The following is a 27,266-nucleotide window of genomic DNA, read 5'->3' as shown; positions in this document are numbered from 1 at the left end:
TGGGTTGTTGATTCTCTTGACACGTTTGCTGTAAAAGGGGCTAGTTGAGATTGATTTGAGCTATGAAACCAAATTAAATCTTGTGCCAAAGTTCATCACAACGAACGGACCAAAAGATGGCGTTCAGAATTTTCGACAGCTTAACGCAAATTCTACCTGAAATACTTTTGTCTGAAAAACACCTTTGTCTTTGAATGTTGGTGGCAGTACAGAAAAGTACATTCCCATACCGGGAGTTGAACCCGGGCCGCCTGGGTGAGAACCAGGAATCCTAACCGCTAGACCATATGGGAAAAGATGTGCTGTCTTATCAGTGACAATCTGAAAAAAAATAAGTTTTCTACTTGGCACAAGCAACTTCTGCAGTTCTATTTGCGCAGCTTGCCTCGTTAACACAGTTGTAAGCAAATCAGTCTCATAAGCTGAAAGATGAACGTTCGATTCTTAGACGGGGTACTGGTCCCTCGTTTTCTCAATCGATTCTGTCTCCATCTTGGCTACAGGGCCACAGATTTTTCCGATTCAGTACCAAAACATAACCAATTTAGTTCCTAAACTGTTTCCACGTACAAGGCAAAAGCTGTCCCACTTTTGAATGTGTGTACTAGTTCCAAAGGAGTGTCACTCCCATAGCAGGAAGTAAACCAGTCGACCAGGGATACTAGGTCCTATCCACTTTTCCACGTGGGACAAGTTATACACTAAGCAGCAAGATAAATTAAAAAAAAAAAAAAGAAGTTTTTGCTTTGATTAAATAGCTTTTACATCACAAAAGAAAAAAGTTGCCACATGAGCATGGTACTTAGCACGTCAGTTGGTAATCTGAAGTTCATGAGGTTTTTTCCTCACACGTGGAACTATTCTCCCCCCTTTTCTTGGGATATTGTGTCACCCACTCAGAACTTTCTCACTGAAACGTTTCCGATTCGAAAGGAAACAGAAGCCTTAGTGACAGACAGAACACATGGATTGTTGCGTCCCTTGACGCTTTGGAGTAATAAGGTGTAGTTGAGAATGGTTTAAGCTATGAAACAAAATGAAATCTTGTGCTAAAGGTCAGTAAGAGCCACAAATACCCTGATGTTCAGCATTTTTGACTGCAAAGTACAAAATCTACCTGGAATATTATTGTCTGGAAAATACATTTCTGTCTTTGATTGTTGGCAGTAGTACAGTAAAAGGTGCGTTCCCATACCGGGAGTCGAACCCGGGCCGCCTGGGTGAAAACCAGGAATCCTTACCGCTAGACCATATGGGAATGGATAGCTACACACTGAGGTATCTATTGAAAAAAATCAGCTCGGGGGCTTGCACAAGAAACGTCTGCAGATTGGCACGTGCATCTTGCCTCGTTAGCGCAGTAGGTAGCGCGTCAGTCTCATAATCTGAAGGTCGTGAGTTCGATACTCACACGGGGCAGCGGGCTCCTCTTTTCCGAAGAGATTTTGTCAAAAACTTAGAACTTTCCCGTTCATTTCTAACACGTTTCTGATAAGTAAGGATTTGTGAACCCAAATGACACATGGGATGCTGGTTCTCTTGACCCGTTTGCTGTATAAAGAGGCAGATGAGAGTGATTTGAGCTATGAAAAAAAATTAAATCTTGTGCCAAAGGTCGTCACAATGAATGTAACCAAAAGCTGGTGTTCAGAATGATTGACAGCTAAGCGCAAAATCTACCTGAAATACTTTTGTCTGAAAAACACCCGCGTCAGTCTCATAATCTGAAGGTCGTGAGTTCGATCCTCACACGGGGCAGCAGGCTCCTCTTTTCCGAAGAGATTTTGTCAAAAACTTAGAACTTTCCCTTTCAGTTCTAACACGTTTCTGATAAGTAAGGATTTGTGAACCCAAATGACAGATGGGACACATGGGTTGCTGTTTCTCTTGACCCGTTTGCTGTATAAAGAGGCAGATGAGAGTGATTTGAGCTGTTTGACAGCTAAGCGCAAAATCTACCTGAAATACTTTTGTCTGAAAAACACCCGTCAGTAGCGAGCGCGTCAGTCTCATATTCTGAAGTTCGTGAGTTCGATCCTCACACGGGGAAGCGGTCTCCTCTTTTCTGAAGAGATTCTGTCACCAAATTAGAACTTTCCCTTTCAGATTTAAAATGTTTCTGATAAGTAAGAATTTGCGAACCCAAATGACAGACAGGACACATGGGTTGTTGATTCTCTTGACACGTTTGCTGTAAAAGGGGCTAGTTGAGATTGATTTGAGCTATGAAACCAAATTAAATCTTGTGCCAAAGTTCATCACAACGAACGGACCAAAAGATGGCATTCAGAATTTTCGACAGCTTAACGCAAATTCTACCTGAAATACTTTTGTCTGAAAAACACCTTTGTCTTTGAATGTTGGTGGCAGTACAGAAAAGTACATTCCCATACCGGGAGTTGAACCCGGGCCGCCTGGGTGAGAACCAGGAATCCTAACCGCTAGACCATATGGGAAAAGATGTGCTGTCTTATCAGTGACAATCTGAAAAAAAATAAGTTTTCTACTTGGCACAAGCAACTTCTGCAGTTCTATTTGCGCAGCTTGCCTCGTTAACACAGTTGTAAGCAAATCAGTCTCATAAGCTGAAAGATGAACGTTCGATTCTTAGACGGGGTACTGGTCCCTCGTTTTCTCAATCGATTCTGTCTCCATCTTGGCTACAGGGCCACAGATTTTTCCGATTCAGTACCAAAACATAACCAATTTAGTTCCTAAACTGTTTCCACGTACAAGGCACGGGGCAGCTTTTGAATGTGTGTACTAGTTCCAAAGGAGTGTCACTCCCATAGCAGGAAGTAAACCAGTCGACCAGGGATACTAGGTCCTATCCACTTTTCCACGTGGGACAAGTTATACACTAAGCAGCAAGATAAATTAAAAAAAAAAAAAAGAAGTTTTTGCTTTGATTAAATAGCTTTTACATCACAAAAGAAAAAAGTTGCCACATGAGCATGGTACTTAGCACGTCAGTTGGTAATCTGAAGTTCATGAGGTTTTTTCCTCACACGTGGAACTATTCTCCCCCCTTTTCTTGGGATATTGTGTCACCCACTCAGAACTTTCTCACTGAAACGTTTCCGATTCGAAAGGAAACAGGAGCCTTAGTGACAGACAGAACACATGGATTGTTGCGTCCCTTGACGCTTTGGAGTAATAAGGTGTAGTTGAGAATGGTTTAAGCTATGAAACAAAATGAAATCTTGTGCTAAAGGTCAGTAAGAGCCACAAATACCCTGATGTTCAGCATTTTTGACTGCAAAGTACAAAATCTACCTGAAATATTATTGTCTGGAAAATACATTTCTGTCTTTGATTGTTGGCAGTAGTACAGTAAAAGGTGCGTTCCCATACCGGGAGTCGAACCCGGGCCGCCTGGGTGAAAACCAGGAATCCTAACCGCTAGACCATATGGGAAAGGATAGCTACACACTGAGGTATCTATTGAAAAAAATCAGCTCGGGGGCTTGCACAAGAAACGTCTGCAGATTGGCACGTGCATCTTGCCTCGTTAGCGCAGTAGGTAGCGTGTCAGTCTCATAATCTGAAGGTCGTGAGTTCGATCCTCACACGGGGCAGCGGGCTCCTCTTTTCCGAAGATATTTTGTCAAAAACTTAGAACTTTCCCGTTCAGTTCTAACATGTTTCTGATAAGTAAGGATTTGTGAACCCAAATGACACATGGGTTGCTGGTTCTCTTGACTCGTTTGCTGTATAAAGAGGCAGATGAGAGTGATTTGAGCTATGAAAAAAAATTAAATCTTGTGCCAAAGGTCGTCACAATGAATGTAACCAAAAGCTGGTGTTCAGAATGATTGACAGCTAAGCGCAAAATCTACCTGAAATGCTTTTGTCTGAAAAACACCCGCGTCAGTCTCATAATCTGAAGGTCGTGAGTTCGATCCTCACACGGGGCAGCAGGCTCCTCTTTTCCGAAGAGATTTTGTCAAAATCTTAGAACTTTCCCTTTCAGTTCTAACACGTTTCTGATAAGTAAGGATTTGTGAACCCAAATGACAGATGGGACACATGGGTTGCTGTTTCTCTTGACCCGTTTGCTGTATAAAGAGGCAGATGAGAGTGATTTGAGCTGTTTGACAGCTAAGCGCAAAATCTACCTGAAATACTTTTGTCTGAAAAACACCCGTCAGTAGCGAGCGCGTCAGTCTCATATTCTGAAGTTCGTGAGTTCGATCCTCACACGGGGAAGCGGTCTCCTCTTTTCTGAAGAGATTCTGTCACCAAATTAGAACTTTCCCTTTCAGATTTAAAATGTTTCTGATAAGTAAGAATTTGCGAACCCAAATGACAGACAGGACACATGGGTTGTTGATTCTCTTGACACGTTTGCTGTAAAAGGGGCTAGTTGAGATTGATTTGAGCTATGAAACCAAATTAAATCTTGTGCCAAAGTTCATCACAACGAACGGACCAAAAGATGGCGTTCAGAATTTTCGACAGCTTAACGCAAATTCTACCTGAAATACTTTTGTCTGAAAAACACCTTTGTCTTTGAATGTTGGTGGCAGTACAGAAAAGTACATTCCCATACCGGGAGTTGAACCCGGGCCGCCTGGGTGAGAACCAGGAATCCTAACCGCTAGACCATATGGGAAAAGATGTGCTGTCTTATCAGTGACAATCTGAAAAAAAATAAGTTTTCTACTTGGCACAAGCAACTTCTGCAGTTCTATTTGCGCAGCTTGCCTCGTTAACACAGTTGTAAGCAAATCAGTCTCATAAGCTGAAAGATGAACGTTCGATTCTTAGACGGGGTACTGGTCCCTCGTTTTCTCAATCGATTCTGTCTCCATCTTGGCTACAGGGCCACAGATTTTTCCGATTCAGTACCAAAACATAACCAATTTAGTTCCTAAACTGTTTCCACGTACAAGGCATGGGGCAGCTTTTGAATGTGTGTACTAGTTCCAAAGGAGTGTCACTCCCATAGCAGGAAGTAAACCAGTCGACCAGGGATACTAGGTCCTATCCACTTTTCCACGTGGGACAAGTTATACACTAAGCAGCAAGATAAATTAAAAAAAAAAAAAAGAAGTTTTTGCTTTGATTAAATAGCTTTTACATCACAAAAGAAAAAAGTTGCCACATGAGCATGGTACTTAGCACGTCAGTTGGTAATCTGAAGTTCATGAGGTTTTTTCCTCACACGTGGAACTATTCTCCCCCCTTTTCTTGGGATATTGTGTCACCCACTCAGAACTTTCTCACTGAAACGTTTCCGATTCGAAAGGAAACAGAAGCCTTAGTGACAGACAGAACACATGGATTGTTGCGTCCCTTGACGCTTTGGAGTAATAAGGTGTAGTTGAGAATGGTTTAAGCTATGAAACAAAATGAAATCTTGTGCTAAAGGTCAGTAAGAGCCACAAATACCCTGATGTTCAGCATTTTTGACTGCAAAGTACAAAATCTACCTGGAATATTATTGTCTGGAAAATACATTTCTGTCTTTGATTGTTGGCAGTAGTACAGTAAAAGGTGCGTTCCCATACCGGGAGTCGAACCCGGGCCGCCTGGGTGAAAACCAGGAATCCTTACCGCTAGACCATATGGGAATGGATAGCTACACACTGAGGTATCTATTGAAAAAAATCAGCTCGGGGGCTTGCACAAGAAACGTCTGCAGATTGGCACGTGCATCTTGCCTCGTTAGCGCAGTAGGTAGCGCGTCAGTCTCATAATCTGAAGGTCGTGAGTTCGATACTCACACGGGGCAGCGGGCTCCTCTTTTCCGAAGAGATTTTGTCAAAAACTTAGAACTTTCCCGTTCAGTTCTAACACGTTTCTGATAAGTAAGGATTTGTGAACCCAAATGACACATGGGATGCTGGTTCTCTTGACCCGTTTGCTGTATAAAGAGGCAGATGAGAGTGATTTGAGCTATGAAAAAAAATTAAATCTTGTGCCAAAGGTCGTCACAATGAATGTAACCAAAAGCTGGTGTTCAGAATGATTGACAGCTAAGCGCAAAATCTACCTGAAATACTTTTGTCTGAAAAACACCCGCGTCAGTCTCATAATCTGAAGGTCGTGAGTTCGATCCTCACACGGGGCAGCAGGCTCCTCTTTTCCGAAGAGATTTTGTCAAAAACTTAGAACTTTCCCTTTCAGTTCTAACACGTTTCTGATAAGTAAGGATTTGTGAACCCAAATGACAGATGGGACACATGGGTTGCTGTTTCTCTTGACCCGTTTGCTGTATAAAGAGGCAGATGAGAGTGATTTGAGCTGTTTGACAGCTAAGCGCAAAATCTACCTGAAATACTTTTGTCTGAAAAACACCCGTCAGTAGCGAGCGCGTCAGTCTCATATTCTGAAGTTCGTGAGTTCGATCCTCACACGGGGAAGCGGTCTCCTCTTTTCTGAAGAGATTCTGTCACCAAATTAGAACTTTCCCTTTCAGATTTAAAATGTTTCTGATAAGTAAGAATTTGCGAACCCAAATGACAGACAGGACACATGGGTTGTTGATTCTCTTGACACGTTTGCTGTAAAAGGGGCTAGTTGAGATTGATTTGAGCTATGAAACCAAATTAAATCTTGTGCCAAAGTTCATCACAACGAACGGACCAAAAGATGGCGTTCAGAATTTTCGACAGCTTAACGCAAATTCTACCTGAAATACTTTTGTCTGAAAAACACCTTTGTCTTTGAATGTTGGTGGCAGTACAGAAAAGTACATTCCCATACCGGGAGTTGACCCCGGGCCGCCTGGGTGAGAACCAGGAATCCTAACCGCTAGACCATATGGGAAAAGATGTGCTGTCTTATCAGTGACAATCTGAAAAAAAATAAGTTTTCTACTTGGCACAAGCAACTTCTGCAGTTCTATTTGCGCAGCTTGCCTCGTTAACACAGTTGTAAGCAAATCAGTCTCATAAGCTGAAAGATGAACGTTCGATTCTTAGACGGGGTACTGGTCCCTCGTTTTCTCAATCGATTCTGTCTCCATCTTGGCTACAGGGCCACAGATTTTTCCGATTCAGTACCAAAACATAACCAATTTAGTTCCTAAACTGTTTCCACGTACAAGGCATGGGGCAGCTTTTGAATGTGTGTACTAGTTCCAAAGGAGTGTCACTCCCATAGCAGGAAGTAAACCAGTCGACCAGGGATACTAGGTCCTATCCACTTTTCCACGTGGGACAAGTTATACACTAAGCAGCAAGATAAATTAAAAAAAAAAAAAAAAAAAAAAGAAGTTTTTGCTTTGATTAAATAGCTTTTACATCACAAAAGAAAAAAGTTGCCACATGAGCATGGTACTTAGCACGTCAGTTGGTAATCTGAAGTTCATGAGGTTTTTTCCTCACACGTGGAACTATTCTCCCCCCTTTTCTTGGGATATTGTGTCACCCACTCAGAACTTTCTCACTGAAACGTTTCCGATTCGAAAGGAAACAGGAGCCTTAGTGACAGACAGAACACATGGATTGTTGCGTCCCTTGACGCTTTGGAGTAATAAGGTGTAGTTGAGAATGGTTTAAGCTATGAAACAAAATGAAATCTTGTGCTAAAGGTCAGTAAGAGCCACAAATACCCTGATGTTCAGCATTTTTGACTGCAAAGTACAAAATCTACCTGAAATATTATTGTCTGGAAAATACATTTCTGTCTTTGATTGTTGGCAGTTGTACAGTAAAAGGTGCGTTCCCATACCGGGAGTCGAACCCGGGCCGCCTGGGTGAAAACCAGGAATCCTAACCGCTAGACCATATGGGAAAGGATAGCTACACACTGAGGTATCTATTGAAAAAAATCAGCTCGGGGGCTTGCACAAGAAACGTCTGCAGATTGGCACGTGCATCTTGCCTCGTTAGCGCAGTAGGTAGCGTGTCAGTCTCATAATCTGAAGGTCGTGAGTTCGATCCTCACACGGGGCAGCGGGCTCCTCTTTTCCGAAGAGATTTTGTCAAAAACTTAGAACTTTCCCGTTCAGTTCTAACATGTTTCTGATAAGTAAGGATTTGTGAACCCAAATGACACATGGGTTGCTGGTTCTCTTGACTCGTTTGCTGTATAAAGAGGCAGATGAGAGTGATTTGAGCTATGAAAAAAAATTAAATCTTGTGCCAAAGGTCGTCACAATGAATGTAACCAAAAGCTGGTGTTCAGAATGATTGACAGCTAAGCGCAAAATCTACCTGAAATGCTTTTGTCTGAAAAACACCCGCGTCAGTCTCATAATCTGAAGGTCGTGAGTTCGATCCTCACACGGGGCAGCAGGCTCCTCTTTTCCGAAGAGATTTTGTCAAAATCTTAGAACTTTCCCTTTCAGTTCTAACACGTTTCTGATAAGTAAGGATTTGTGAACCCAAATGACAGATGGGACACATGGGTTGCTGTTTCTCTTGACCCGTTTGCTGTATAAAGAGGCAGATGAGAGTGATTTGAGCTGTTTGACAGCTAAGCGCAAAATCTACCTGAAATACTTTTGTCTGAAAAACACCCGTCAGTAGCGAGCGCGTCAGTCTCATATTCTGAAGTTCGTGAGTTCGATCCTCACACGGGGAAGCGGTCTCCTCTTTTCTGAAGAGATTCTGTCACCAAATTAGAACTTTCCCTTTCAGATTTAAAATGTTTCTGATAAGTAAGAATTTGCGAACCCAAATGACAGACAGGACACATGGGTTGTTGATTCTCTTGACACGTTTGCTGTAAAAGGGGCTAGTTGAGATTGATTTGAGCTATGAAACCAAATTAAATCTTGTGCCAAAGTTCATCACAACGAACGGACCAAAAGATGGCGTTCAGAATTTTCGACAGCTTAACGCAAATTCTACCTGAAATACTTTTGTCTGAAAAACACCTTTGTCTTTGAATGTTGGTGGCAGTACAGAAAAGTACATTCCCATACCGGGAGTTGAACCCGGGCCGCCTGGGTGAGAACCAGGAATCCTAACCGCTAGACCATATGGGAAAAGATGTGCTGTCTTATCAGTGACAATCTGAAAAAAAATAAGTTTTCTACTTGGCACAAGCAACTTCTGCAGTTCTATTTGCGCAGCTTGCCTCGTTAACACAGTTGTAAGCAAATCAGTCTCATAAGCTGAAAGATGAACGTTCGATTCTTAGACGGGGTACTGGTCCCTCGTTTTCTCAATCGATTCTGTCTCCATCTTGGCTACAGGGCCACAGATTTTTCCGATTCAGTACCAAAACATAACCAATTTAGTTCCTAAACTGTTTCCACGTACAAGGCATGGGGGAGCTTTTGAATGTGTGTACTATTTCCAAAGGAGTGTCACTCCCATAGCAGGAAGTAAACCAGTCGACCAGGGATACTAGGTCCTATCCACTTTTCCACGTGGGACAAGTTATACACTAAGCAGCAAGATAAATTAAAAAAAAAAAAAAGAAGTTTTTGCTTTGATTAAATAGCTTTTACATCACAAAAGAAAAAAGTTGCCACATGAGCATGGTACTTAGCACGTCAGTTGGTAATCTGAAGTTCATGAGGTTTTTTCCTCACACGTGGAACTATTCTCCCCCCTTTTCTTGGGATATTGTGTCACCCACTCAGAACTTTCTCACTGAAACGTTTCCGATTCGAAAGGAAACAGAAGCCTTAGTGACAGACAGAACACATGGATTGTTGCGTCCCTTGACGCTTTGGAGTAATAAGGTGTAGTTGAGAATGGTTTAAGCTATGAAACAAAATGAAATCTTGTGCTAAAGGTCAGTAAGAGCCACAAATACCCTGATGTTCAGCATTTTTGACTGCAAAGTACAAAATCTACCTGGAATATTATTGTCTGGAAAATACATTTCTGTCTTTGATTGTTGGCAGTAGTACAGTAAAAGGTGCGTTCCCATACCGGGAGTCGAACCCGGGCCGCCTGGGTGAAAACCAGGAATCCTTACCGCTAGACCATATGGGAATGGATAGCTACACACTGAGGTATCTATTGAAAAAAATCAGCTCGGGGGCTTGCACAAGAAACGTCTGCAGATTGGCACGTGCATCTTGCCTCGTTAGCGCAGTAGGTAGCGCGTCAGTCTCATAATCTGAAGGTCGTGAGTTCGATACTCACACGGGGCAGCGGGCTCCTCTTTTCCGAAGAGATTTTGTCAAAAACTTAGAACTTTCCCGTTCATTTCTAACACGTTTCTGATAAGTAAGGATTTGTGAACCCAAATGACACATGGGATGCTGGTTCTCTTGACCCGTTTGCTGTATAAAGAGGCAGATGAGAGTGATTTGAGCTATGAAAAAAAATTAAATCTTGTGCCAAAGGTCGTCACAATGAATGTAACCAAAAGCTGGTGTTCAGAATGATTGACAGCTAAGCGCAAAATCTACCTGAAATACTTTTGTCTGAAAAACACCCGCGTCAGTCTCATAATCTGAAGGTCGTGAGTTCGATCCTCACACGGGGCAGCAGGCTCCTCTTTTCCGAAGAGATTTTGTCAAAAACTTAGAACTTTCCCTTTCAGTTCTAACACGTTTCTGATAAGTAAGGATTTGTGAACCCAAATGACAGATGGGACACATGGGTTGCTGTTTCTCTTGACCCGTTTGCTGTATAAAGAGGCAGATGAGAGTGATTTGAGCTGTTTGACAGCTAAGCGCAAAATCTACCTGAAATACTTTTGTCTGAAAAACACCCGTCAGTAGCGAGCGCGTCAGTCTCATATTCTGAAGTTCGTGAGTTCGATCCTCACACGGGGAAGCGGTCTCCTCTTTTCTGAAGAGATTCTGTCACCAAATTAGAACTTTCCCTTTCAGATTTAAAATGTTTCTGATAAGTAAGAATTTGCGAACCCAAATGACAGACAGGACACATGGGTTGTTGATTCTCTTGACACGTTTGCTGTAAAAGGGGCTAGTTGAGATTGATTTGAGCTATGAAACCAAATTAAATCTTGTGCCAAAGTTCATCACAACGAACGGACCAAAAGATGGCGTTCAGAATTTTCGACAGCTTAACGCAAATTCTACCTGAAATACTTTTGTCTGAAAAACACCTTTGTCTTTGAATGTTGGTGGCAGTACAGAAAAGTACATTCCCATACCGGGAGTTGACCCCGGGCCGCCTGGGTGAGAACCAGGAATCCTAACCGCTAGACCATATGGGAAAAGATGTGCTGTCTTATCAGTGACAATCTGAAAAAAAATAAGTTTTCTACTTGGCACAAGCAACTTCTGCAGTTCTATTTGCGCAGCTTGCCTCGTTAACACAGTTGTAAGCAAATCAGTCTCATAAGCTGAAAGATGAACGTTCGATTCTTAGACGGGGTACTGGTCCCTCGTTTTCTCAATCGATTCTGTCTCCATCTTGGCTACAGGGCCACAGATTTTTCCGATTCAGTACCAAAACATAACCAATTTAGTTCCTAAACTGTTTCCACGTACAAGGCATGGGGCAGCTTTTGAATGTGTGTACTAGTTCCAAAGGAGTGTCACTCCCATAGCAGGAAGTAAACCAGTCGACCAGGGATACTAGGTCCTATCCACTTTTCCACGTGGGACAAGTTATACACTAAGCAGCAAGATAAATTAAAAAAAAAAAAAAAAAAAGAAGTTTTTGCTTTGATTAAATAGCTTTTACATCACAAAAGAAAAAAGTTGCCACATGAGCATGGTACTTAGCACGTCAGTTGGTAATCTGAAGTTCATGAGGTTTTTTCCTCACACGTGGAACTATTCTCCCCCCTTTTCTTGGGATATTGTGTCACCCACTCAGAACTTTCTCACTGAAACGTTTCCGATTCGAAAGGAAACAGGAGCCTTAGTGACAGACAGAACACATGGATTGTTGCGTCCCTTGACGCTTTGGAGTAATAAGGTGTAGTTGAGAATGGTTTAAGCTATGAAACAAAATGAAATCTTGTGCTAAAGGTCAGTAAGAGCCACAAATACCCTGATGTTCAGCATTTTTGACTGCAAAGTACAAAATCTACCTGAAATATTATTGTCTGGAAAATACATTTCTGTCTTTGATTGTTGGCAGTTGTACAGTAAAAGGTGCGTTCCCATACCGGGAGTCGAACCCGGGCCGCCTGGGTGAAAACCAGGAATCCTAACCGCTAGACCATATGGGAAAGGATAGCTACACACTGAGGTATCTATTGAAAAAAATCAGCTCGGGGGCTTGCACAAGAAACGTCTGCAGATTGGCACGTGCATCTTGCCTCGTTAGCGCAGTAGGTAGCGTGTCAGTCTCATAATCTGAAGGTCGTGAGTTCGATCCTCACACGGGGCAGCGGGCTCCTCTTTTCCGAAGAGATTTTGTCAAAAACGTAGAACTTTCCCGTTCAGTTCTAACATGTTTCTGATAAGTAAGGATTTGTGAACCCAAATGACACATGGGTTGCTGGTTCTCTTGACTCGTTTGCTGTATAAAGAGGCAGATGAGAGTGATTTGAGCTATGAAAAAAAATTAAATCTTGTGCCAAAGGTCGTCACAATGAATGTAACCAAAAGCTGGTGTTCAGAATGATTGACAGCTAAGCGCAAAATCTACCTGAAATGCTTTTGTCTGAAAAACACCCGCGTCAGTCTCATAATCTGAAGGTCGTGAGTTCGATCCTCACACGGGGCAGCAGGCTCCTCTTTTCCGAAGAGATTTTGTCAAAATCTTAGAACTTTCCCTTTCAGTTCTAACACGTTTCTGATAAGTAAGGATTTGTGAACCCAAATGACAGATGGGACACATGGGTTGCTGTTTCTCTTGACCCGTTTGCTGTATAAAGAGGCAGATGAGAGTGATTTGAGCTGTTTGACAGCTAAGCGCAAAATCTACCTGAAATACTTTTGTCTGAAAAACACCCGTCAGTAGCGAGCGCGTCAGTCTCATATTCTGAAGTTCGTGAGTTCGATCCTCACACGGGGAAGCGGTCTCCTCTTTTCTGAAGAGATTCTGTCACCAAATTAGAACTTTCCCTTTCAGATTTAAAATGTTTCTGATAAGTAAGAATTTGCGAACCCAAATGACAGACAGGACACATGGGTTGTTGATTCTCTTGACACGTTTGCTGTAAAAGGGGCTAGTTGAGATTGATTTGAGCTATGAAACCAAATTAAATCTTGTGCCAAAGTTCATCACAACGAACGGACCAAAAGATGGCGTTCAGAATTTTCGACAGCTTAACGCAAATTCTACCTGAAATACTTTTGTCTGAAAAACACCTTTGTCTTTGAATGTTGGTGGCAGTACAGAAAAGTACATTCCCATACCGGGAGTTGAACCCGGGCCGCCTGGGTGAGAACCAGGAATCCTAACCGCTAGACCATATGGGAAAAGATGTGCTGTCTTATCAGTGACAATCTGAAAAAAAATAAGTTTTCTACTTGGCACAAGCAACTTCTGCAGTTCTATTTGCGCAGCTTGCCTCGTTAACACAGTTGTAAGCAAATCAGTCTCATAAGCTGAAAGATGAACGTTCGATTCTTAGACGGGGTACTGGTCCCTCGTTTTCTCAATCGATTCTGTCTCCATCTTGGCTACAGGGCCACAGATTTTTCCGATTCAGTACCAAAACATAACCAATTTAGTTCCTAAACTGTTTCCACGTACAAGGCAAAAGCTGTCCCACTTTTGAATGTGTGTACTAGTTCCAAAGGAGTGTCACTCCCATAGCAGGAAGTAAACCAGTCGACCAGGGATACTAGGTCCTATCCACTTTTCCACGTGGGACAAGTTATACACTAAGCAGCAAGATAAATTAAAAAAAAAAAAAAGAAGTTTTTGCTTTGATTAAATAGCTTTTACATCACAAAAGAAAAAAGTTGCCACATGAGCATGGTACTTAGCACGTCAGTTGGTAATCTGAAGTTCATGAGGTTTTTTCCTCACACGTGGAACTATTCTCCCCCCTTTTCTTGGGATATTGTGTCACCCACTCAGAACTTTCTCACTGAAACGTTTCCGATTCGAAAGGAAACAGAAGCCTTAGTGACAGACAGAACACATGGATTGTTGCGTCCCTTGACGCTTTGGAGTAATAAGGTGTAGTTGAGAATGGTTTAAGCTATGAAACAAAATGAAATCTTGTGCTAAAGGTCAGTAAGAGCCACAAATACCCTGATGTTCAGCATTTTTGACTGCAAAGTACAAAATCTACCTGGAATATTATTGTCTGGAAAATACATTTCTGTCTTTGATTGTTGGCAGTAGTACAGTAAAAGGTGCGTTCCCATACCGGGAGTCGAACCCGGGCCGCCTGGGTGAAAACCAGGAATCCTTACCGCTAGACCATATGGGAATGGATAGCTACACACTGAGGTATCTATTGAAAAAAATCAGCTCGGGGGCTTGCACAAGAAACGTCTGCAGATTGGCACGTGCATCTTGCCTCGTTAGCGCAGTAGGTAGCGCGTCAGTCTCATAATCTGAAGGTCGTGAGTTCGATACTCACACGGGGCAGCGGGCTCCTCTTTTCCGAAGAGATTTTGTCAAAAACTTAGAACTTTCCCGTTCATTTCTAACACGTTTCTGATAAGTAAGGATTTGTGAACCCAAATGACACATGGGATGCTGGTTCTCTTGACCCGTTTGCTGTATAAAGAGGCAGATGAGAGTGATTTGAGCTATGAAAAAAAATTAAATCTTGTGCCAAAGGTCGTCACAATGAATGTAACCAAAAGCTGGTGTTCAGAATGATTGACAGCTAAGCGCAAAATCTACCTGAAATACTTTTGTCTGAAAAACACCCGCGTCAGTCTCATAATCTGAAGGTCGTGAGTTCGATCCTCACACGGGGCAGCAGGCTCCTCTTTTCCGAAGAGATTTTGTCAAAAACTTAGAACTTTCCCTTTCAGTTCTAACACGTTTCTGATAAGTAAGGATTTGTGAACCCAAATGACAGATGGGACACATGGGTTGCTGTTTCTCTTGACCCGTTTGCTGTATAAAGAGGCAGATGAGAGTGATTTGAGCTGTTTGACAGCTAAGCGCAAAATCTACCTGAAATACTTTTGTCTGAAAAACACCCGTCAGTAGCGAGCGCGTCAGTCTCATATTCTGAAGTTCGTGAGTTCGATCCTCACACGGGGAAGCGGTCTCCTCTTTTCTGAAGAGATTCTGTCACCAAATTAGAACTTTCCCTTTCAGATTTAAAATGTTTCTGATAAGTAAGAATTTGCGAACCCAAATGACAGACAGGACACATGGGTTGTTGATTCTCTTGACACGTTTGCTGTAAAAGGGGCTAGTTGAGATTGATTTGAGCTATGAAACCAAATTAAATCTTGTGCCAAAGTTCATCACAACGAACGGACCAAAAGATGGCGTTCAGAATTTTCGACAGCTTAACGCAAATTCTACCTGAAATACTTTTGTCTGAAAAACACCTTTGTCTTTGAATGTTGGTGGCAGTACAGAAAAGTACATTCCCATACCGGGAGTTGAACCCGGGCCGCCTGGGTGAGAACCAGGAATCCTAACCGCTAGACCATATGGGAAAAGATGTGCTGTCTTATCAGTGACAATCTGAAAAAAAATAAGTTTTCTACTTGGCACAAGCAACTTCTGCAGTTCTATTTGCGCAGCTTGCCTCGTTAACACAGTTGTAAGCAAATCAGTCTCATAAGCTGAAAGATGAACGTTCGATTCTTAGACGGGGTACTGGTCCCTCGTTTTCTCAATCGATTCTGTCTCCATCTTGGCTACAGGGCCACAGATTTTTCCGATTCAGTACCAAAACATAACCAATTTAGTTCCTAAACTGTTTCCACGTACAAGGCACGGGGCAGCTTTTGAATGTGTGTACTAGTTCCAAAGGAGTGTCACTCCCATAGCAGGAAGTAAACCAGTCGACCAGGGATACTAGGTCCTATCCACTTTTCCACGTGGGACAAGTTATACACTAAGCAGCAAGATAAATTAAAAAAAAAAAAAAGAAGTTTTTGCTTTGATTAAATAGCTTTTACATCACAAAAGAAAAAAGTTGCCACATGAGCATGGTACTTAGCACGTCAGTTGGTAATCTGAAGTTCATGAGGTTTTTTCCTCACACGTGGAACTATTCTCCCCCCTTTTCTTGGGATATTGTGTCACCCACTCAGAACTTTCTCACTGAAACGTTTCCGATTCGAAAGGAAACAGGAGCCTTAGTGACAGACAGAACACATGGATTGTTGCGTCCCTTGACGCTTTGGAGTAATAAGGTGTAGTTGAGAATGGTTTAAGCTATGAAACAAAATGAAATCTTGTGCTAAAGGTCAGTAAGAGCCACAAATACCCTGATGTTCAGCATTTTTGACTGCAAAGTACAAAATCTACCTGAAATATTATTGTCTGGAAAATACATTTCTGTCTTTGATTGTTGGCAGTAGTACAGTAAAAGGTGCGTTCCCATACCGGGAGTCGAACCCGGGCCGCCTGGGTGAAAACCAGGAATCCTAACCGCTAGACCATATGGGAAAGGATAGCTACACACTGAGGTATCTATTGAAAAAAATCAGCTCGGGGGCTTGCACAAGAAACGTCTGCAGATTGGCACGTGCATCTTGCCTCGTTAGCGCAGTAGGTAGCGTGTCAGTCTCATAATCTGAAGGTCGTGAGTTCGATCCTCACACGGGGCAGCGGGCTCCTCTTTTCCGAAGAGATTTTGTCAAAAACTTAGAACTTTCCCGTTCAGTTCTAACATGTTTCTGATAAGTAAGGATTTGTGAACCCAAATGACACATGGGTTGCTGGTTCTCTTGACTCGTTTGCTGTATAAAGAGGCAGATGAGAGTGATTTGAGCTATGAAAAAAAATTAAATCTTGTGCCAAAGGTCGTCACAATGAATGTAACCAAAAGCTGGTGTTCAGAATGATTGACAGCTAAGCGCAAAATCTACCTGAAATGCTTTTGTCTGAAAAACACCCGCGTCAGTCTCATAATCTGAAGGTCGTGAGTTCGATCCTCACACGGGGCAGCAGGCTCCTCTTTTCCGAAGAGATTTTGTCAAAATCTTAGAACTTTCCCTTTCAGTTCTAACACGTTTCTGATAAGTAAGGATTTGTGAACCCAAATGACAGATGGGACACATGGGTTGCTGTTTCTCTTGACCCGTTTGCTGTATAAAGAGGCAGATGAGAGTGATTTGAGCTGTTTGACAGCTAAGCGCAAAATCTACCTGAAATACTTTTGTCTGAAAAACACCCGTCAGTAGCGAGCGCGTCAGTCTCATATTCTGAAGTTCGTGAGTTCGATCCTCACACGGGGAAGCGGTCTCCTCTTTTCTGAAGAGATTCTGTCACCAAATTAGAACTTTCCCTTTCAGATTTAAAATGTTTCTGATAAGTAAGAATTTGCGAACCCAAATGACAGACAGGACACATGGGTTGTTGATTCTCTTGACACGTTTGCTGTAAAAGGGGCTAGTTGAGATTGATTTGAGCTATGAAACCAAATTAAATCTTGTGCCAAAGTTCATCACAACGAACGGACCAAAAGATGGCGTTCAGAATTTTCAACAGCTTAACGCAAATTCTACCTGAAATACTTTTGTCTGAAAAACACCTTTGTCTTTGAATGTTGGTGGCAGTACAGAAAAGTACATTCCCATACCGGGAGTTGAACCCGGGCCGCCTGGGTGAGAACCAGGAATCCTAACCGCTAGACCATATGGGAAAAGATGTGCTGTCTTATCAGTGACAATCTGAAAAAAAATAAGTTTTCTACTTGGCACAAGCAACTTCTGCAGTTCTATTTGCGCAGCTTGCCTCGTTAACACAGTTGTAAGCAAATCAGTCTCATAAGCTGAAAGATGAACGTTCGATTCTTAGACGGGGTACTGGTCCCTCGTTTTCTCAATCGATTCTGTCTCCATCTTGGCTACAGGGCCACAGATTTTTCCGATTCAGTACCAAAACATAACCAATTTAGTTCCTAAACTGTTTCCACGTACAAGGCATGGGGGAGCTTTTGAATGTGTGTACTAGTTCCAAAGGAGTGTCACTCCCATAGCAGGAAGTAAACCAGTCGACCAGGGATACTAGGTCCTATCCACTTTTCCACGTGGGACAAGTTATACACTAAGCAGCAAGATAAATTAAAAAAAAAAAAAAGAAGTTTTTGCTTTGATTAAATAGCTTTTACATCACAAAAGAAAAAAGTTGCCACATGAGCATGGTACTTAGCACGTCAGTTGGTAATCTGAAGTTCATGAGGTTTTTTCCTCACACGTGGAACTATTCTCCCCCCTTTTCTTGGGATATTGTGTCACCCACTCAGAACTTTCTCACTGAAACGTTTCCGATTCGAAAGGAAACAGAAGCCTTAGTGACAGACAGAACACATGGATTGTTGCGTCCCTTGACGCTTTGGAGTAATAAGGTGTAGTTGAGAATGGTTTAAGCTATGAAACAAAATGAAATCTTGTGCTAAAGGTCAGTAAGAGCCACAAATACCCTGATGTTCAGCATTTTTGACTGCAAAGTACAAAATCTACCTGGAATATTATTGTCTGGAAAATACATTTCTGTCTTTGATTGTTGGCAGTAGTACAGTAAAAGAGTCGAACCCGGGAGTCGAACCCGGGCCGCCTGGGTGAAAACCAGGAATCCTTACCGCTAGACCATATGGGAATGGATAGCTACACACTGAGGTATCTATTGAAAAAAATCAGCTCGGGGGCTTGCACAAGAAACGTCTGCAGATTGGCACGTGCATCTTGCCTCGTTAGCGCAGTAGGTAGCGCGTCAGTCTCATAATCTGAAGGTCGTGAGTTCGATACTCACACGGGGCAGCGGGCTCCTCTTTTCCGAAGAGATTTTGTCAAAAACTTAGAACTTTCCCGTTCATTTCTAACACGTTTCTGATAAGTAAGGATTTGTGAACCCAAATGACACATGGGATGCTGGTTCTCTTGACCCGTTTGCTGTATAAAGAGGCAGATGAGAGTGATTTGAGCTATGAAAAAAAATTAAATCTTGTGCCAAAGGTCGTCACAATGAATGTAACCAAAAGCTGGTGTTCAGAATGATTGACAGCTAAGCGCAAAATCTACCTGAAATACTTTTGTCTGAAAAACACCCGCGTCAGTCTCATAATCTGAAGGTCGTGAGTTCGATCCTCACACGGGGCAGCAGGCTCCTCTTTTCCGAAGAGATTTTGTCAAAAACTTAGAACTTTCCCTTTCAGTTCTAACACGTTTCTGATAAGTAAGGATTTGTGAACCCAAATGACAGATGGGACACATGGGTTGCTGTTTCTCTTGACCCGTTTGCTGTATAAAGAGGCAGATGAGAGTGATTTGAGCTGTTTGACAGCTAAGCGCAAAATCTACCTGAAATACTTTTGTCTGAAAAACACCCGTCAGTAGCGAGCGCGTCAGTCTCATATTCTGAAGTTCGTGAGTTCGATCCTCACACGGGGAAGCGGTCTCCTCTTTTCTGAAGAGATTCTGTCACCAAATTAGAACTTTCCCTTTCAGATTTAAAATGTTTCTGATAAGTAAGAATTTGCGAACCCAAATGACAGACAGGACACATGGGTTGTTGATTCTCTTGACACGTTTGCTGTAAAAGGGGCTAGTTGAGATTGATTTGAGCTATGAAACCAAATTAAATCTTGTGCCAAAGTTCATCACAACGAACGGACCAAAAGATGGCGTTCAGAATTTTCGACAGCTTAACGCAAATTCTACCTGAAATACTTTTGTCTGAAAAACACCTTTGTCTTTGAATGTTGGTGGCAGTACAGAAAAGTACATTCCCATACCGGGAGTTGACCCCGGGCCGCCTGGGTGAGAACCAGGAATCCTAACCGCTAGACCATATGGGAAAAGATGTGCTGTCTTATCAGTGACAATCTGAAAAAAAATAAGTTTTCTACTTGGCACAAGCAACTTCTGCAGTTCTATTTGCGCAGCTTGCCTCGTTAACACAGTTGTAAGCAAATCAGTCTCATAAGCTGAAAGATGAACGTTCGATTCTTAGACGGGGTACTGGTCCCTCGTTTTCTCAATCGATTCTGTCTCCATCTTGGCTACAGGGCCACAGATTTTTCCGATTCAGTACCAAAACATAACCAATTTAGTTCCTAAACTGTTTCCACGTACAAGGCATGGGGCAGCTTTTGAATGTGTGTACTAGTTCCAAAGGAGTGTCACTCCCATAGCAGGAAGTAAACCAGTCGACCAGGGATACTAGGTCCTATCCACTTTTCCACGTGGGACAAGTTATACACTAAGCAGCAAGATAAATTAAAAAAAAAAAAAAAAAAAGAAGTTTTTGCTTTGATTAAATAGCTTTTACATCACAAAAGAAAAAAGTTGCCACATGAGCATGGTACTTAGCACGTCAGTTGGTAATCTGAAGTTCATGAGGTTTTTTCCTCACACGTGGAACTATTCTCCCCCCTTTTCTTGGGATATTGTGTCACCCACTCAGAACTTTCTCACTGAAACGTTTCCGATTCGAAAGGAAACAGGAGCCTTAGTGACAGACAGAACACATGGATTGTTGCGTCCCTTGACGCTTTGGAGTAATAAGGTGTAGTTGAGAATGGTTTAAGCTATGAAACAAAATGAAATCTTGTGCTAAAGGTCAGTAAGAGCCACAAATACCCTGATGTTCAGCATTTTTGACTGCAAAGTACAAAATCTACCTGAAATATTATTGTCTGGAAAATACATTTCTGTCTTTGATTGTTGGCAGTAGTACAGTAAAAGGTGCGTTCCCATACCGGGAGTCGAACCCGGGCCGCCTGGGTGAAAACCAGGAATCCTAACCGCTAGACCATATGGGAAAGGATAGCTACACACTGAGGTATCTATTGAAAAAAATCAGCTCGGGGGCTTGCACAAGAAACGTCTGCAGATTGGCACGTGCATCTTGCCTCGTTAGCGCAGTAGGTAGCGTGTCAGTCTCATAATCTGAAGGTCGTGAGTTCGATCCTCACACGGGGCAGCGGGCTCCTCTTTTCCGAAGAGATTTTGTCAAAAACTTAGAACTTTCCCGTTCAGTTCTAACATGTTTCTGATAAGTAAGGATTTGTGAACCCAAATGACACATGGGTTGCTGGTTCTCTTGACTCGTTTGCTGTATAAAGAGGCAGATGAGAGTGATTTGAGCTATGAAAAAAAATTAAATCTTGTGCCAAAGGTCGTCACAATGAATGTAACCAAAAGCTGGTGTTCAGAATGATTGACAGCTAAGCGCAAAATCTACCTGAAATGCTTTTGTCTGAAAAACACCCGCGTCAGTCTCATAATCTGAAGGTCGTGAGTTCGATCCTCACACGGGGCAGCAGGCTCCTCTTTTCCGAAGAGATTTTGTCAAAATCTTAGAACTTTCCCTTTCAGTTCTAACACGTTTCTGATAAGTAAGGATTTGTGAACCCAAATGACAGATGGGACACATGGGTTGCTGTTTCTCTTGACCCGTTTGCTGTATAAAGAGGCAGATGAGAGTGATTTGAGCTGTTTGACAGCTAAGCGCAAAATCTACCTGAAATACTTTTGTCTGAAAAACACCCGTCAGTAGCGAGCGCGTCAGTCTCATATTCTGAAGTTCGTGAGTTCGATCCTCACACGGGGAAGCGGTCTCCTCTTTTCTGAAGAGATTCTGTCACCAAATTAGAACTTTCCCTTTCAGATTTAAAATGTTTCTGATAAGTAAGAATTTGCGAACCCAAATGACAGACAGGACACATGGGTTGTTGATTCTCTTGACACGTTTGCTGTAAAAGGGGCTAGTTGAGATTGATTTGAGCTATGAAACCAAATTAAATCTTGTGCCAAAGTTCATCACAACGAACGGACCAAAAGATGGCGTTCAGAATTTTCGACAGCTTAACGCAAATTCTACCTGAAATACTTTTGTCTGAAAAACACCTTTGTCTTTGAATGTTGGTGGCAGTACAGAAAAGTACATTCCCATACCGGGAGTTGAACCCGGGCCGCCTGGGTGAGAACCAGGAATCCTAACCGCTAGACCATATGGGAAAAGATGTGCTGTCTTATCAGTGACAATCTGAAAAAAAATAAGTTTTCTACTTGGCACAAGCAACTTCTGCAGTTCTATTTGCGCAGCTTGCCTCGTTAACACAGTTGTAAGCAAATCAGTCTCATAAGCTGAAAGATGAACGTTCGATTCTTAGACGGGGTACTGGTCCCTCGTTTTCTCAATCGATTCTGTCTCCATCTTGGCTACAGGGCCACAGATTTTTCCGATTCAGTACCAAAACATAACCAATTTAGTTCCTAAACTGTTTCCACGTACAAGGCATGGGGGAGCTTTTGAATGTGTGTACTAGTTCCAAAGGAGTGTCACTCCCATAGCAGGAAGTAAACCAGTCGACCAGGGATACTAGGTCCTATCCACTTTTCCACGTGGGACAAGTTATACACTAAGCAGCAAGATAAATTAAAAAAAAAAAAAAGAAGTTTTTGCTTTGATTAAATAGCTTTTACATCACAAAAGAAAAAAGTTGCCACATGAGCATGGTACTTAGCACGTCAGTTGGTAATCTGAAGTTCATGAGGTTTTTTCCTCACACGTGGAACTATTCTCCCCCCTTTTCTTGGGATATTGTGTCACCCACTCAGAACTTTCTCACTGAAACGTTTCCGATTCGAAAGGAAACAGAAGCCTTAGTGACAGACAGAACACATGGATTGTTGCGTCCCTTGACGCTTTGGAGTAATAAGGTGTAGTTGAGAATGGTTTAAGCTATGAAACAAAATGAAATCTTGTGCTAAAGGTCAGTAAGAGCCACAAATACCCTGATGTTCAGCATTTTTGACTGCAAAGTACAAAATCTACCTGGAATATTATTGTCTGGAAAATACATTTCTGTCTTTGATTGTTGGCAGTAGTACAGTAAAAGGTGCGTTCCCATACCAGGAGTCGAACCCGGGCCGCCTGGGTGAAAACCAGGAATCCTTACCGCTAGACCATATGGGAATGGATAGCTACACACTGAGGTATCTATTGAAAAAAATCAGCTCGGGGGCTTGCACAAGAAACGTCTGCAGATTGGCACGTGCATCTTGCCTCGTTAGCGCAGTAGGTAGCGCGTCAGTCTCATAATCTGAAGGTCGTGAGTTCGATACTCACACGGGGCAGCGGGCTCCTCTTTTCCGAAGAGATTTTGTCAAAAACTTAGAACTTTCCCGTTCATTTCTAACACGTTTCTGATAAGTAAGGATTTGTGAACCCAAATGACACATGGGATGCTGGTTCTCTTGACCCGTTTGCTGTATAAAGAGGCAGATGAGAGTGATTTGAGCTATGAAAAAAAATTAAATCTTGTGCCAAAGGTCGTCACAATGAATGTAACCAAAAGCTGGTGTTCAGAATGATTGACAGCTAAGCGCAAAATCTACCTGAAATGCTTTTGTCTGAAAAACACCCGCGTCAGTCTCATAATCTGAAGGTCGTGAGTTCGATCCTCACACGGGGCAGCAGGCTCCTCTTTTCCGAAGAGATTTTGTCAAAATCTTAGAACTTTCCCTTTCAGTTCTAACACGTTTCTGATAAGTAAGGATTTGTGAACCCAAATGACAGATGGGACACATGGGTTGCTGTTTCTCTTGACCCGTTTGCTGTATAAAGAGGCAGATGAGAGTGATTTGAGCTGTTTGACAGCTAAGCGCAAAATCTACCTGAAATACTTTTGTCTGAAAAACACCCGTCAGTAGCGAGCGCGTCAGTCTCATATTCTGAAGTTCGTGAGTTCGATCCTCACACGGGGAAGCGGTCTCCTCTTTTCTGAAGAGATTCTGTCACCAAATTAGAACTTTCCCTTTCAGATTTAAAATGTTTCTGATAAGTAAGAATTTGCGAACCCAAATGACAGACAGGACACATGGGTTGTTGATTCTCTTGACACGTTTGCTGTAAAAGGGGCTAGTTGAGATTGATTTGAGCTATGAAACCAAATTAAATCTTGTGCCAAAGTTCATCACAACGAACGGACCAAAAGATGGCGTTCAGAATTTTCGACAGCTTAACGCAAATTCTACCTGAAATACTTTTGTCTGAAAAACACCTTTGTCTTTGAATGTTGGTGGCAGTACAGAAAAGTACATTCCCATACCGGGAGTTGACCCCGGGCCGCCTGGGTGAGAACCAGGAATCCTAACCGCTAGACCATATGGGAAAAGATGTGCTGTCTTATCAGTGACAATCTGAAAAAAAATAAGTTTTCTACTTGGCACAAGCAACTTCTGCAGTTCTATTTGCGCAGCTTGCCTCGTTAACACAGTTGTAAGCAAATCAGTCTCATAAGCTGAAAGATGAACGTTCGATTCTTAGACGGGGTACTGGTCCCTCGTTTTCTCAATCGATTCTGTCTCCATCTTGGCTACAGGGCCACAGATTTTTCCGATTCAGTACCAAAACATAACCAATTTAGTTCCTAAACTGTTTCCACGTACAAGGCATGGGGCAGCTTTTGAATGTGTGTACTAGTTCCAAAGGAGTGTCACTCCCATAGCAGGAAGTAAACCAGTCGACCAGGGATACTAGGTCCTATCCACTTTTCCACGTGGGACAAGTTATACACTAAGCAGCAAGATAAATTAAAAAAAAAAAAAAGAAGTTTTTGCTTTGATTAAATAGCTTTTACATCACAAAAGAAAAAAGTTGCCACATGAGCATGGTACTTAGCACGTCAGTTGGTAATCTGAAGTTCATGAGGTTTTTTCCTCACACGTGGAACTATTCTCCCCCCTTTTCTTGGGATATTGTGTCACCCACTCAGAACTTTCTCACTGAAACGTTTCCGATTCGAAAGGAAACAGGAGCCTTAGTGACAGACAGAACACATGGATTGTTGCGTCCCTTGACGCTTTGGAGTAATAAGGTGTAGTTGAGAATGGTTTAAGCTATGAAACAAAATGAAATCTTGTGCTAAAGGTCAGTAAGAGCCACAAATACCCTGATGTTCAGCATTTTTGACTGCAAAGTACAAAATCTACCTGAAATATTATTGTCTGGAAAATACATTTCTGTCTTTGATTGTTGGCAGTAGTACAGTAAAAGGTGCGTTCCCATACCGGGAGTCGAACCCGGGCCGCCTGGGTGAAAACCAGGAATCCTAACCGCTAGACCATATGGGAAAGGATAGCTACACACTGAGGTATCTATTGAAAAAAATCAGCTCGGGGGCTTGCACAAGAAACGTCTGCAGATTGGCACGTGCATCTTGCCTCGTTAGCGCAGTAGGTAGCGCGTCAGTCTCATAATCTGAAGGTCGTGAGTTCGATACTCACACGGGGCAGCGGGCTCCTCTTTTCCGAAGAGATTTTGTCAAAAACTTAGAACTTTCCCGTTCATTTCTAACACGTTTCTGATAAGTAAGGATTTGTGAACCCAAATGACACATGGGATGCTGGTTCTCTTGACCCGTTTGCTGTATAAAGAGGCAGATGAGAGTGATTTGAGCTATGAAAAAAAATTAAATCTTGTGCCAAAGGTCGTCACAATGAATGTAACCAAAAGCTGGTGTTCAGAATGATTGACAGCTAAGCGCAAAATCTACCTGAAATACTTTTGTCTGAAAAACACCCGCGTCAGTCTCATAATCTGAAGGTCGTGAGTTCGATCCTCACACGGGGCAGCAGGCTCCTCTTTTCCGAAGAGATTTTGTCAAAAACTTAGAACTTTCCCTTTCAGTTCTAACACGTTTCTGATAAGTAAGGATTTGTGAACCCAAATGACAGATGGGACACATGGGTTGCTGTTTCTCTTGACCCGTTTGCTGTATAAAGAGGCAGATGAGAGTGATTTGAGCTGTTTGACAGCTAAGCGCAAAATCTACCTGAAATACTTTTGTCTGAAAAACACCCGTCAGTAGCGAGCGCGTCAGTCTCATATTCTGAAGTTCGTGAGTTCGATCCTCACACGGGGAAGCGGTCTCCTCTTTTCTGAAGAGATTCTGTCACCAAATTAGAACTTTCCCTTTCAGATTTAAAATGTTTCTGATAAGTAAGAATTTGCGAACCCAAATGACAGACAGGACACATGGGTTGTTGATTCTCTTGACACGTTTGCTGTAAAAGGGGCTAGTTGAGATTGATTTGAGCTATGAAACCAAATTAAATCTTGTGCCAAAGTTCATCACAACGAACGGACCAAAAGATGGCGTTCAGAATTTTCGACAGCTTAACGCAAATTCTACCTGAAATACTTTTGTCTGAAAAACACCTTTGTCTTTGAATGTTGGTGGCAGTACAGAAAAGTACATTCCCATACCGGGAGTTGACCCCGGCCCGCCTGGGTGAGAACCAGGAATCCTAACCGCTAGACCATATGGGAAAAGATGTGCTGTCTTATCAGTGACAATCTGAAAAAAAATAAGTTTTCTACTTGGCACAAGCAACTTCTGCAGTTCTATTTGCGCAGCTTGCCTCGTTAACACAGTTGTAAGCAAATCAGTCTCATAAGCTGAAAGATGAACGTTCGATTCTTAGACGGGGTACTGGTCCCTCGTTTTCTCAATCGATTCTGTCTCCATCTTGGCTACAGGGCCACAGATTTTTCCGATTCAGTACCAAAACATAACCAATTTAGTTCCTAAACTGTTTCCACGTACAAGGCATGGGGCAGCTTTTGAATGTGTGTACTAGTTCCAAAGGAGTGTCACTCCCATAGCAGGAAGTAAACCAGTCGACCAGGGATACTAGGTCCTATCCACTTTTCCACGTGGGACAAGTTATACACTAAGCAGCAAGATAAATTAAAAAAAAAAAAAAAAAAAGAAGTTTTTGCTTTGATTAAATAGCTTTTACATCACAAAAGAAAAAAGTTGCCACATGAGCATGGTACTTAGCACGTCAGTTGGTAATCTGAAGTTCATGAGGTTTTTTCCTCACACGTGGAACTATTCTCCCCCCTTTTCTTGGGATATTGTGTCACCCACTCAGAACTTTCTCACTGAAACGTTTCCGATTCGAAAGGAAACAGGAGCCTTAGTGACAGACAGAACACATGGATTGTTGCGTCCCTTGACGCTTTGGAGTAATAAGGTGTAGTTGAGAATGGTTTAAGCTATGAAACAAAATGAAATCTTGTGCTAAAGGTCAGTAAGAGCCACAAATACCCTGATGTTCAGCATTTTTGACTGCAAAGTACAAAATCTACCTGAAATATTATTGTCTGGAAAATACATTTCTGTCTTTGATTGTTGGCAGTAGTACAGTAAAAGGTGCGTTCCCATACCGGGAGTCGAACCCGGGCCGCCTGGGTGAAAACCAGGAATCCTAACCGCTAGACCATATGGGAAAGGATAGCTACACACTGAGGTATCTATTGAAAAAAATCAGCTCGGGGGCTTGCACAAGAAACGTCTGCAGATTGGCA

At 42.3% G+C, this 27,266-nt stretch overlaps 36 non-coding genes across 36 annotated transcripts; 12 read left to right on the top strand and 24 right to left on the bottom strand.

The window, feature by feature from the left end:
- Positions 1-221: 221 nt before the first annotated feature.
- TRNAE-CUC (transfer RNA glutamic acid (anticodon CUC)) lies at positions 222-293 on the bottom strand. Its single transcript has one exon. It is a non-coding gene; the product is annotated as a tRNA-Glu (tRNA).
- Positions 294-1,186: 893 nt separating this feature from the next.
- TRNAE-UUC (transfer RNA glutamic acid (anticodon UUC)) lies at positions 1,187-1,258 on the bottom strand. Its single transcript has one exon. It is a non-coding gene; the product is annotated as a tRNA-Glu (tRNA).
- Positions 1,259-1,346: 88 nt separating this feature from the next.
- On the top strand, positions 1,347-1,419 carry TRNAM-CAU (transfer RNA methionine (anticodon CAU)). The gene has a single exon. It is a non-coding gene; the product is annotated as a tRNA-Met (tRNA).
- Positions 1,420-2,384: 965 nt separating this feature from the next.
- On the bottom strand, positions 2,385-2,456 carry TRNAE-CUC (transfer RNA glutamic acid (anticodon CUC)). The gene has a single exon. It is a non-coding gene; the product is annotated as a tRNA-Glu (tRNA).
- An 889-nt stretch (positions 2,457-3,345) lies between these two features.
- Positions 3,346-3,417, bottom strand: TRNAE-UUC (transfer RNA glutamic acid (anticodon UUC)). Its single transcript has one exon. It is a non-coding gene; the product is annotated as a tRNA-Glu (tRNA).
- Positions 3,418-3,505: 88 nt separating this feature from the next.
- TRNAM-CAU (transfer RNA methionine (anticodon CAU)) lies at positions 3,506-3,578 on the top strand. Its single transcript has one exon. It is a non-coding gene; the product is annotated as a tRNA-Met (tRNA).
- A 965-nt stretch (positions 3,579-4,543) lies between these two features.
- TRNAE-CUC (transfer RNA glutamic acid (anticodon CUC)) lies at positions 4,544-4,615 on the bottom strand. Its single transcript has one exon. It is a non-coding gene; the product is annotated as a tRNA-Glu (tRNA).
- Positions 4,616-5,504: 889 nt separating this feature from the next.
- TRNAE-UUC (transfer RNA glutamic acid (anticodon UUC)) lies at positions 5,505-5,576 on the bottom strand. The gene has a single exon. It is a non-coding gene; the product is annotated as a tRNA-Glu (tRNA).
- An 88-nt stretch (positions 5,577-5,664) lies between these two features.
- On the top strand, positions 5,665-5,737 carry TRNAM-CAU (transfer RNA methionine (anticodon CAU)). The gene has a single exon. It is a non-coding gene; the product is annotated as a tRNA-Met (tRNA).
- A 965-nt stretch (positions 5,738-6,702) lies between these two features.
- TRNAE-CUC (transfer RNA glutamic acid (anticodon CUC)) lies at positions 6,703-6,774 on the bottom strand. The gene has a single exon. It is a non-coding gene; the product is annotated as a tRNA-Glu (tRNA).
- An 897-nt stretch (positions 6,775-7,671) lies between these two features.
- On the bottom strand, positions 7,672-7,743 carry TRNAE-UUC (transfer RNA glutamic acid (anticodon UUC)). Its single transcript has one exon. It is a non-coding gene; the product is annotated as a tRNA-Glu (tRNA).
- An 88-nt stretch (positions 7,744-7,831) lies between these two features.
- On the top strand, positions 7,832-7,904 carry TRNAM-CAU (transfer RNA methionine (anticodon CAU)). Its single transcript has one exon. It is a non-coding gene; the product is annotated as a tRNA-Met (tRNA).
- A 965-nt stretch (positions 7,905-8,869) lies between these two features.
- TRNAE-CUC (transfer RNA glutamic acid (anticodon CUC)) lies at positions 8,870-8,941 on the bottom strand. The gene has a single exon. It is a non-coding gene; the product is annotated as a tRNA-Glu (tRNA).
- Positions 8,942-9,830: 889 nt separating this feature from the next.
- On the bottom strand, positions 9,831-9,902 carry TRNAE-UUC (transfer RNA glutamic acid (anticodon UUC)). The gene has a single exon. It is a non-coding gene; the product is annotated as a tRNA-Glu (tRNA).
- Positions 9,903-9,990: 88 nt separating this feature from the next.
- TRNAM-CAU (transfer RNA methionine (anticodon CAU)) lies at positions 9,991-10,063 on the top strand. Its single transcript has one exon. It is a non-coding gene; the product is annotated as a tRNA-Met (tRNA).
- Positions 10,064-11,028: 965 nt separating this feature from the next.
- On the bottom strand, positions 11,029-11,100 carry TRNAE-CUC (transfer RNA glutamic acid (anticodon CUC)). Its single transcript has one exon. It is a non-coding gene; the product is annotated as a tRNA-Glu (tRNA).
- Positions 11,101-11,994: 894 nt separating this feature from the next.
- TRNAE-UUC (transfer RNA glutamic acid (anticodon UUC)) lies at positions 11,995-12,066 on the bottom strand. The gene has a single exon. It is a non-coding gene; the product is annotated as a tRNA-Glu (tRNA).
- Positions 12,067-12,154: 88 nt separating this feature from the next.
- TRNAM-CAU (transfer RNA methionine (anticodon CAU)) lies at positions 12,155-12,227 on the top strand. The gene has a single exon. It is a non-coding gene; the product is annotated as a tRNA-Met (tRNA).
- Positions 12,228-13,192: 965 nt separating this feature from the next.
- On the bottom strand, positions 13,193-13,264 carry TRNAE-CUC (transfer RNA glutamic acid (anticodon CUC)). Its single transcript has one exon. It is a non-coding gene; the product is annotated as a tRNA-Glu (tRNA).
- Positions 13,265-14,157: 893 nt separating this feature from the next.
- TRNAE-UUC (transfer RNA glutamic acid (anticodon UUC)) lies at positions 14,158-14,229 on the bottom strand. The gene has a single exon. It is a non-coding gene; the product is annotated as a tRNA-Glu (tRNA).
- An 88-nt stretch (positions 14,230-14,317) lies between these two features.
- Positions 14,318-14,390, top strand: TRNAM-CAU (transfer RNA methionine (anticodon CAU)). The gene has a single exon. It is a non-coding gene; the product is annotated as a tRNA-Met (tRNA).
- A 965-nt stretch (positions 14,391-15,355) lies between these two features.
- On the bottom strand, positions 15,356-15,427 carry TRNAE-CUC (transfer RNA glutamic acid (anticodon CUC)). The gene has a single exon. It is a non-coding gene; the product is annotated as a tRNA-Glu (tRNA).
- An 889-nt stretch (positions 15,428-16,316) lies between these two features.
- Positions 16,317-16,388, bottom strand: TRNAE-UUC (transfer RNA glutamic acid (anticodon UUC)). The gene has a single exon. It is a non-coding gene; the product is annotated as a tRNA-Glu (tRNA).
- An 88-nt stretch (positions 16,389-16,476) lies between these two features.
- TRNAM-CAU (transfer RNA methionine (anticodon CAU)) lies at positions 16,477-16,549 on the top strand. Its single transcript has one exon. It is a non-coding gene; the product is annotated as a tRNA-Met (tRNA).
- Positions 16,550-17,514: 965 nt separating this feature from the next.
- TRNAE-CUC (transfer RNA glutamic acid (anticodon CUC)) lies at positions 17,515-17,586 on the bottom strand. Its single transcript has one exon. It is a non-coding gene; the product is annotated as a tRNA-Glu (tRNA).
- Positions 17,587-18,630: 1,044 nt separating this feature from the next.
- On the top strand, positions 18,631-18,703 carry TRNAM-CAU (transfer RNA methionine (anticodon CAU)). Its single transcript has one exon. It is a non-coding gene; the product is annotated as a tRNA-Met (tRNA).
- Positions 18,704-19,668: 965 nt separating this feature from the next.
- Positions 19,669-19,740, bottom strand: TRNAE-CUC (transfer RNA glutamic acid (anticodon CUC)). The gene has a single exon. It is a non-coding gene; the product is annotated as a tRNA-Glu (tRNA).
- Positions 19,741-20,634: 894 nt separating this feature from the next.
- On the bottom strand, positions 20,635-20,706 carry TRNAE-UUC (transfer RNA glutamic acid (anticodon UUC)). Its single transcript has one exon. It is a non-coding gene; the product is annotated as a tRNA-Glu (tRNA).
- An 88-nt stretch (positions 20,707-20,794) lies between these two features.
- On the top strand, positions 20,795-20,867 carry TRNAM-CAU (transfer RNA methionine (anticodon CAU)). The gene has a single exon. It is a non-coding gene; the product is annotated as a tRNA-Met (tRNA).
- A 965-nt stretch (positions 20,868-21,832) lies between these two features.
- Positions 21,833-21,904, bottom strand: TRNAE-CUC (transfer RNA glutamic acid (anticodon CUC)). The gene has a single exon. It is a non-coding gene; the product is annotated as a tRNA-Glu (tRNA).
- Positions 21,905-22,793: 889 nt separating this feature from the next.
- TRNAE-UUC (transfer RNA glutamic acid (anticodon UUC)) lies at positions 22,794-22,865 on the bottom strand. Its single transcript has one exon. It is a non-coding gene; the product is annotated as a tRNA-Glu (tRNA).
- An 88-nt stretch (positions 22,866-22,953) lies between these two features.
- On the top strand, positions 22,954-23,026 carry TRNAM-CAU (transfer RNA methionine (anticodon CAU)). Its single transcript has one exon. It is a non-coding gene; the product is annotated as a tRNA-Met (tRNA).
- A 965-nt stretch (positions 23,027-23,991) lies between these two features.
- Positions 23,992-24,063, bottom strand: TRNAE-CUC (transfer RNA glutamic acid (anticodon CUC)). Its single transcript has one exon. It is a non-coding gene; the product is annotated as a tRNA-Glu (tRNA).
- An 889-nt stretch (positions 24,064-24,952) lies between these two features.
- TRNAE-UUC (transfer RNA glutamic acid (anticodon UUC)) lies at positions 24,953-25,024 on the bottom strand. The gene has a single exon. It is a non-coding gene; the product is annotated as a tRNA-Glu (tRNA).
- Positions 25,025-25,112: 88 nt separating this feature from the next.
- On the top strand, positions 25,113-25,185 carry TRNAM-CAU (transfer RNA methionine (anticodon CAU)). Its single transcript has one exon. It is a non-coding gene; the product is annotated as a tRNA-Met (tRNA).
- A 1,931-nt stretch (positions 25,186-27,116) lies between these two features.
- Positions 27,117-27,188, bottom strand: TRNAE-UUC (transfer RNA glutamic acid (anticodon UUC)). The gene has a single exon. It is a non-coding gene; the product is annotated as a tRNA-Glu (tRNA).
- Between the last annotated feature and the right edge of the window lie 78 nt (positions 27,189-27,266).

The sequence above is a fragment of the Dendrobates tinctorius genome, unplaced genomic scaffold, assembly GCF_039654945.1.
Source record: "Dendrobates tinctorius isolate UK_male_01 unplaced genomic scaffold, ASM3965494v1 ptg000272l, whole genome shotgun sequence".
Taxonomy (NCBI): Eukaryota; Metazoa; Chordata; class Amphibia; order Anura; family Dendrobatidae; genus Dendrobates; species Dendrobates tinctorius.
This window is presented reverse-complemented; position numbering and strand designations above follow the sequence as displayed.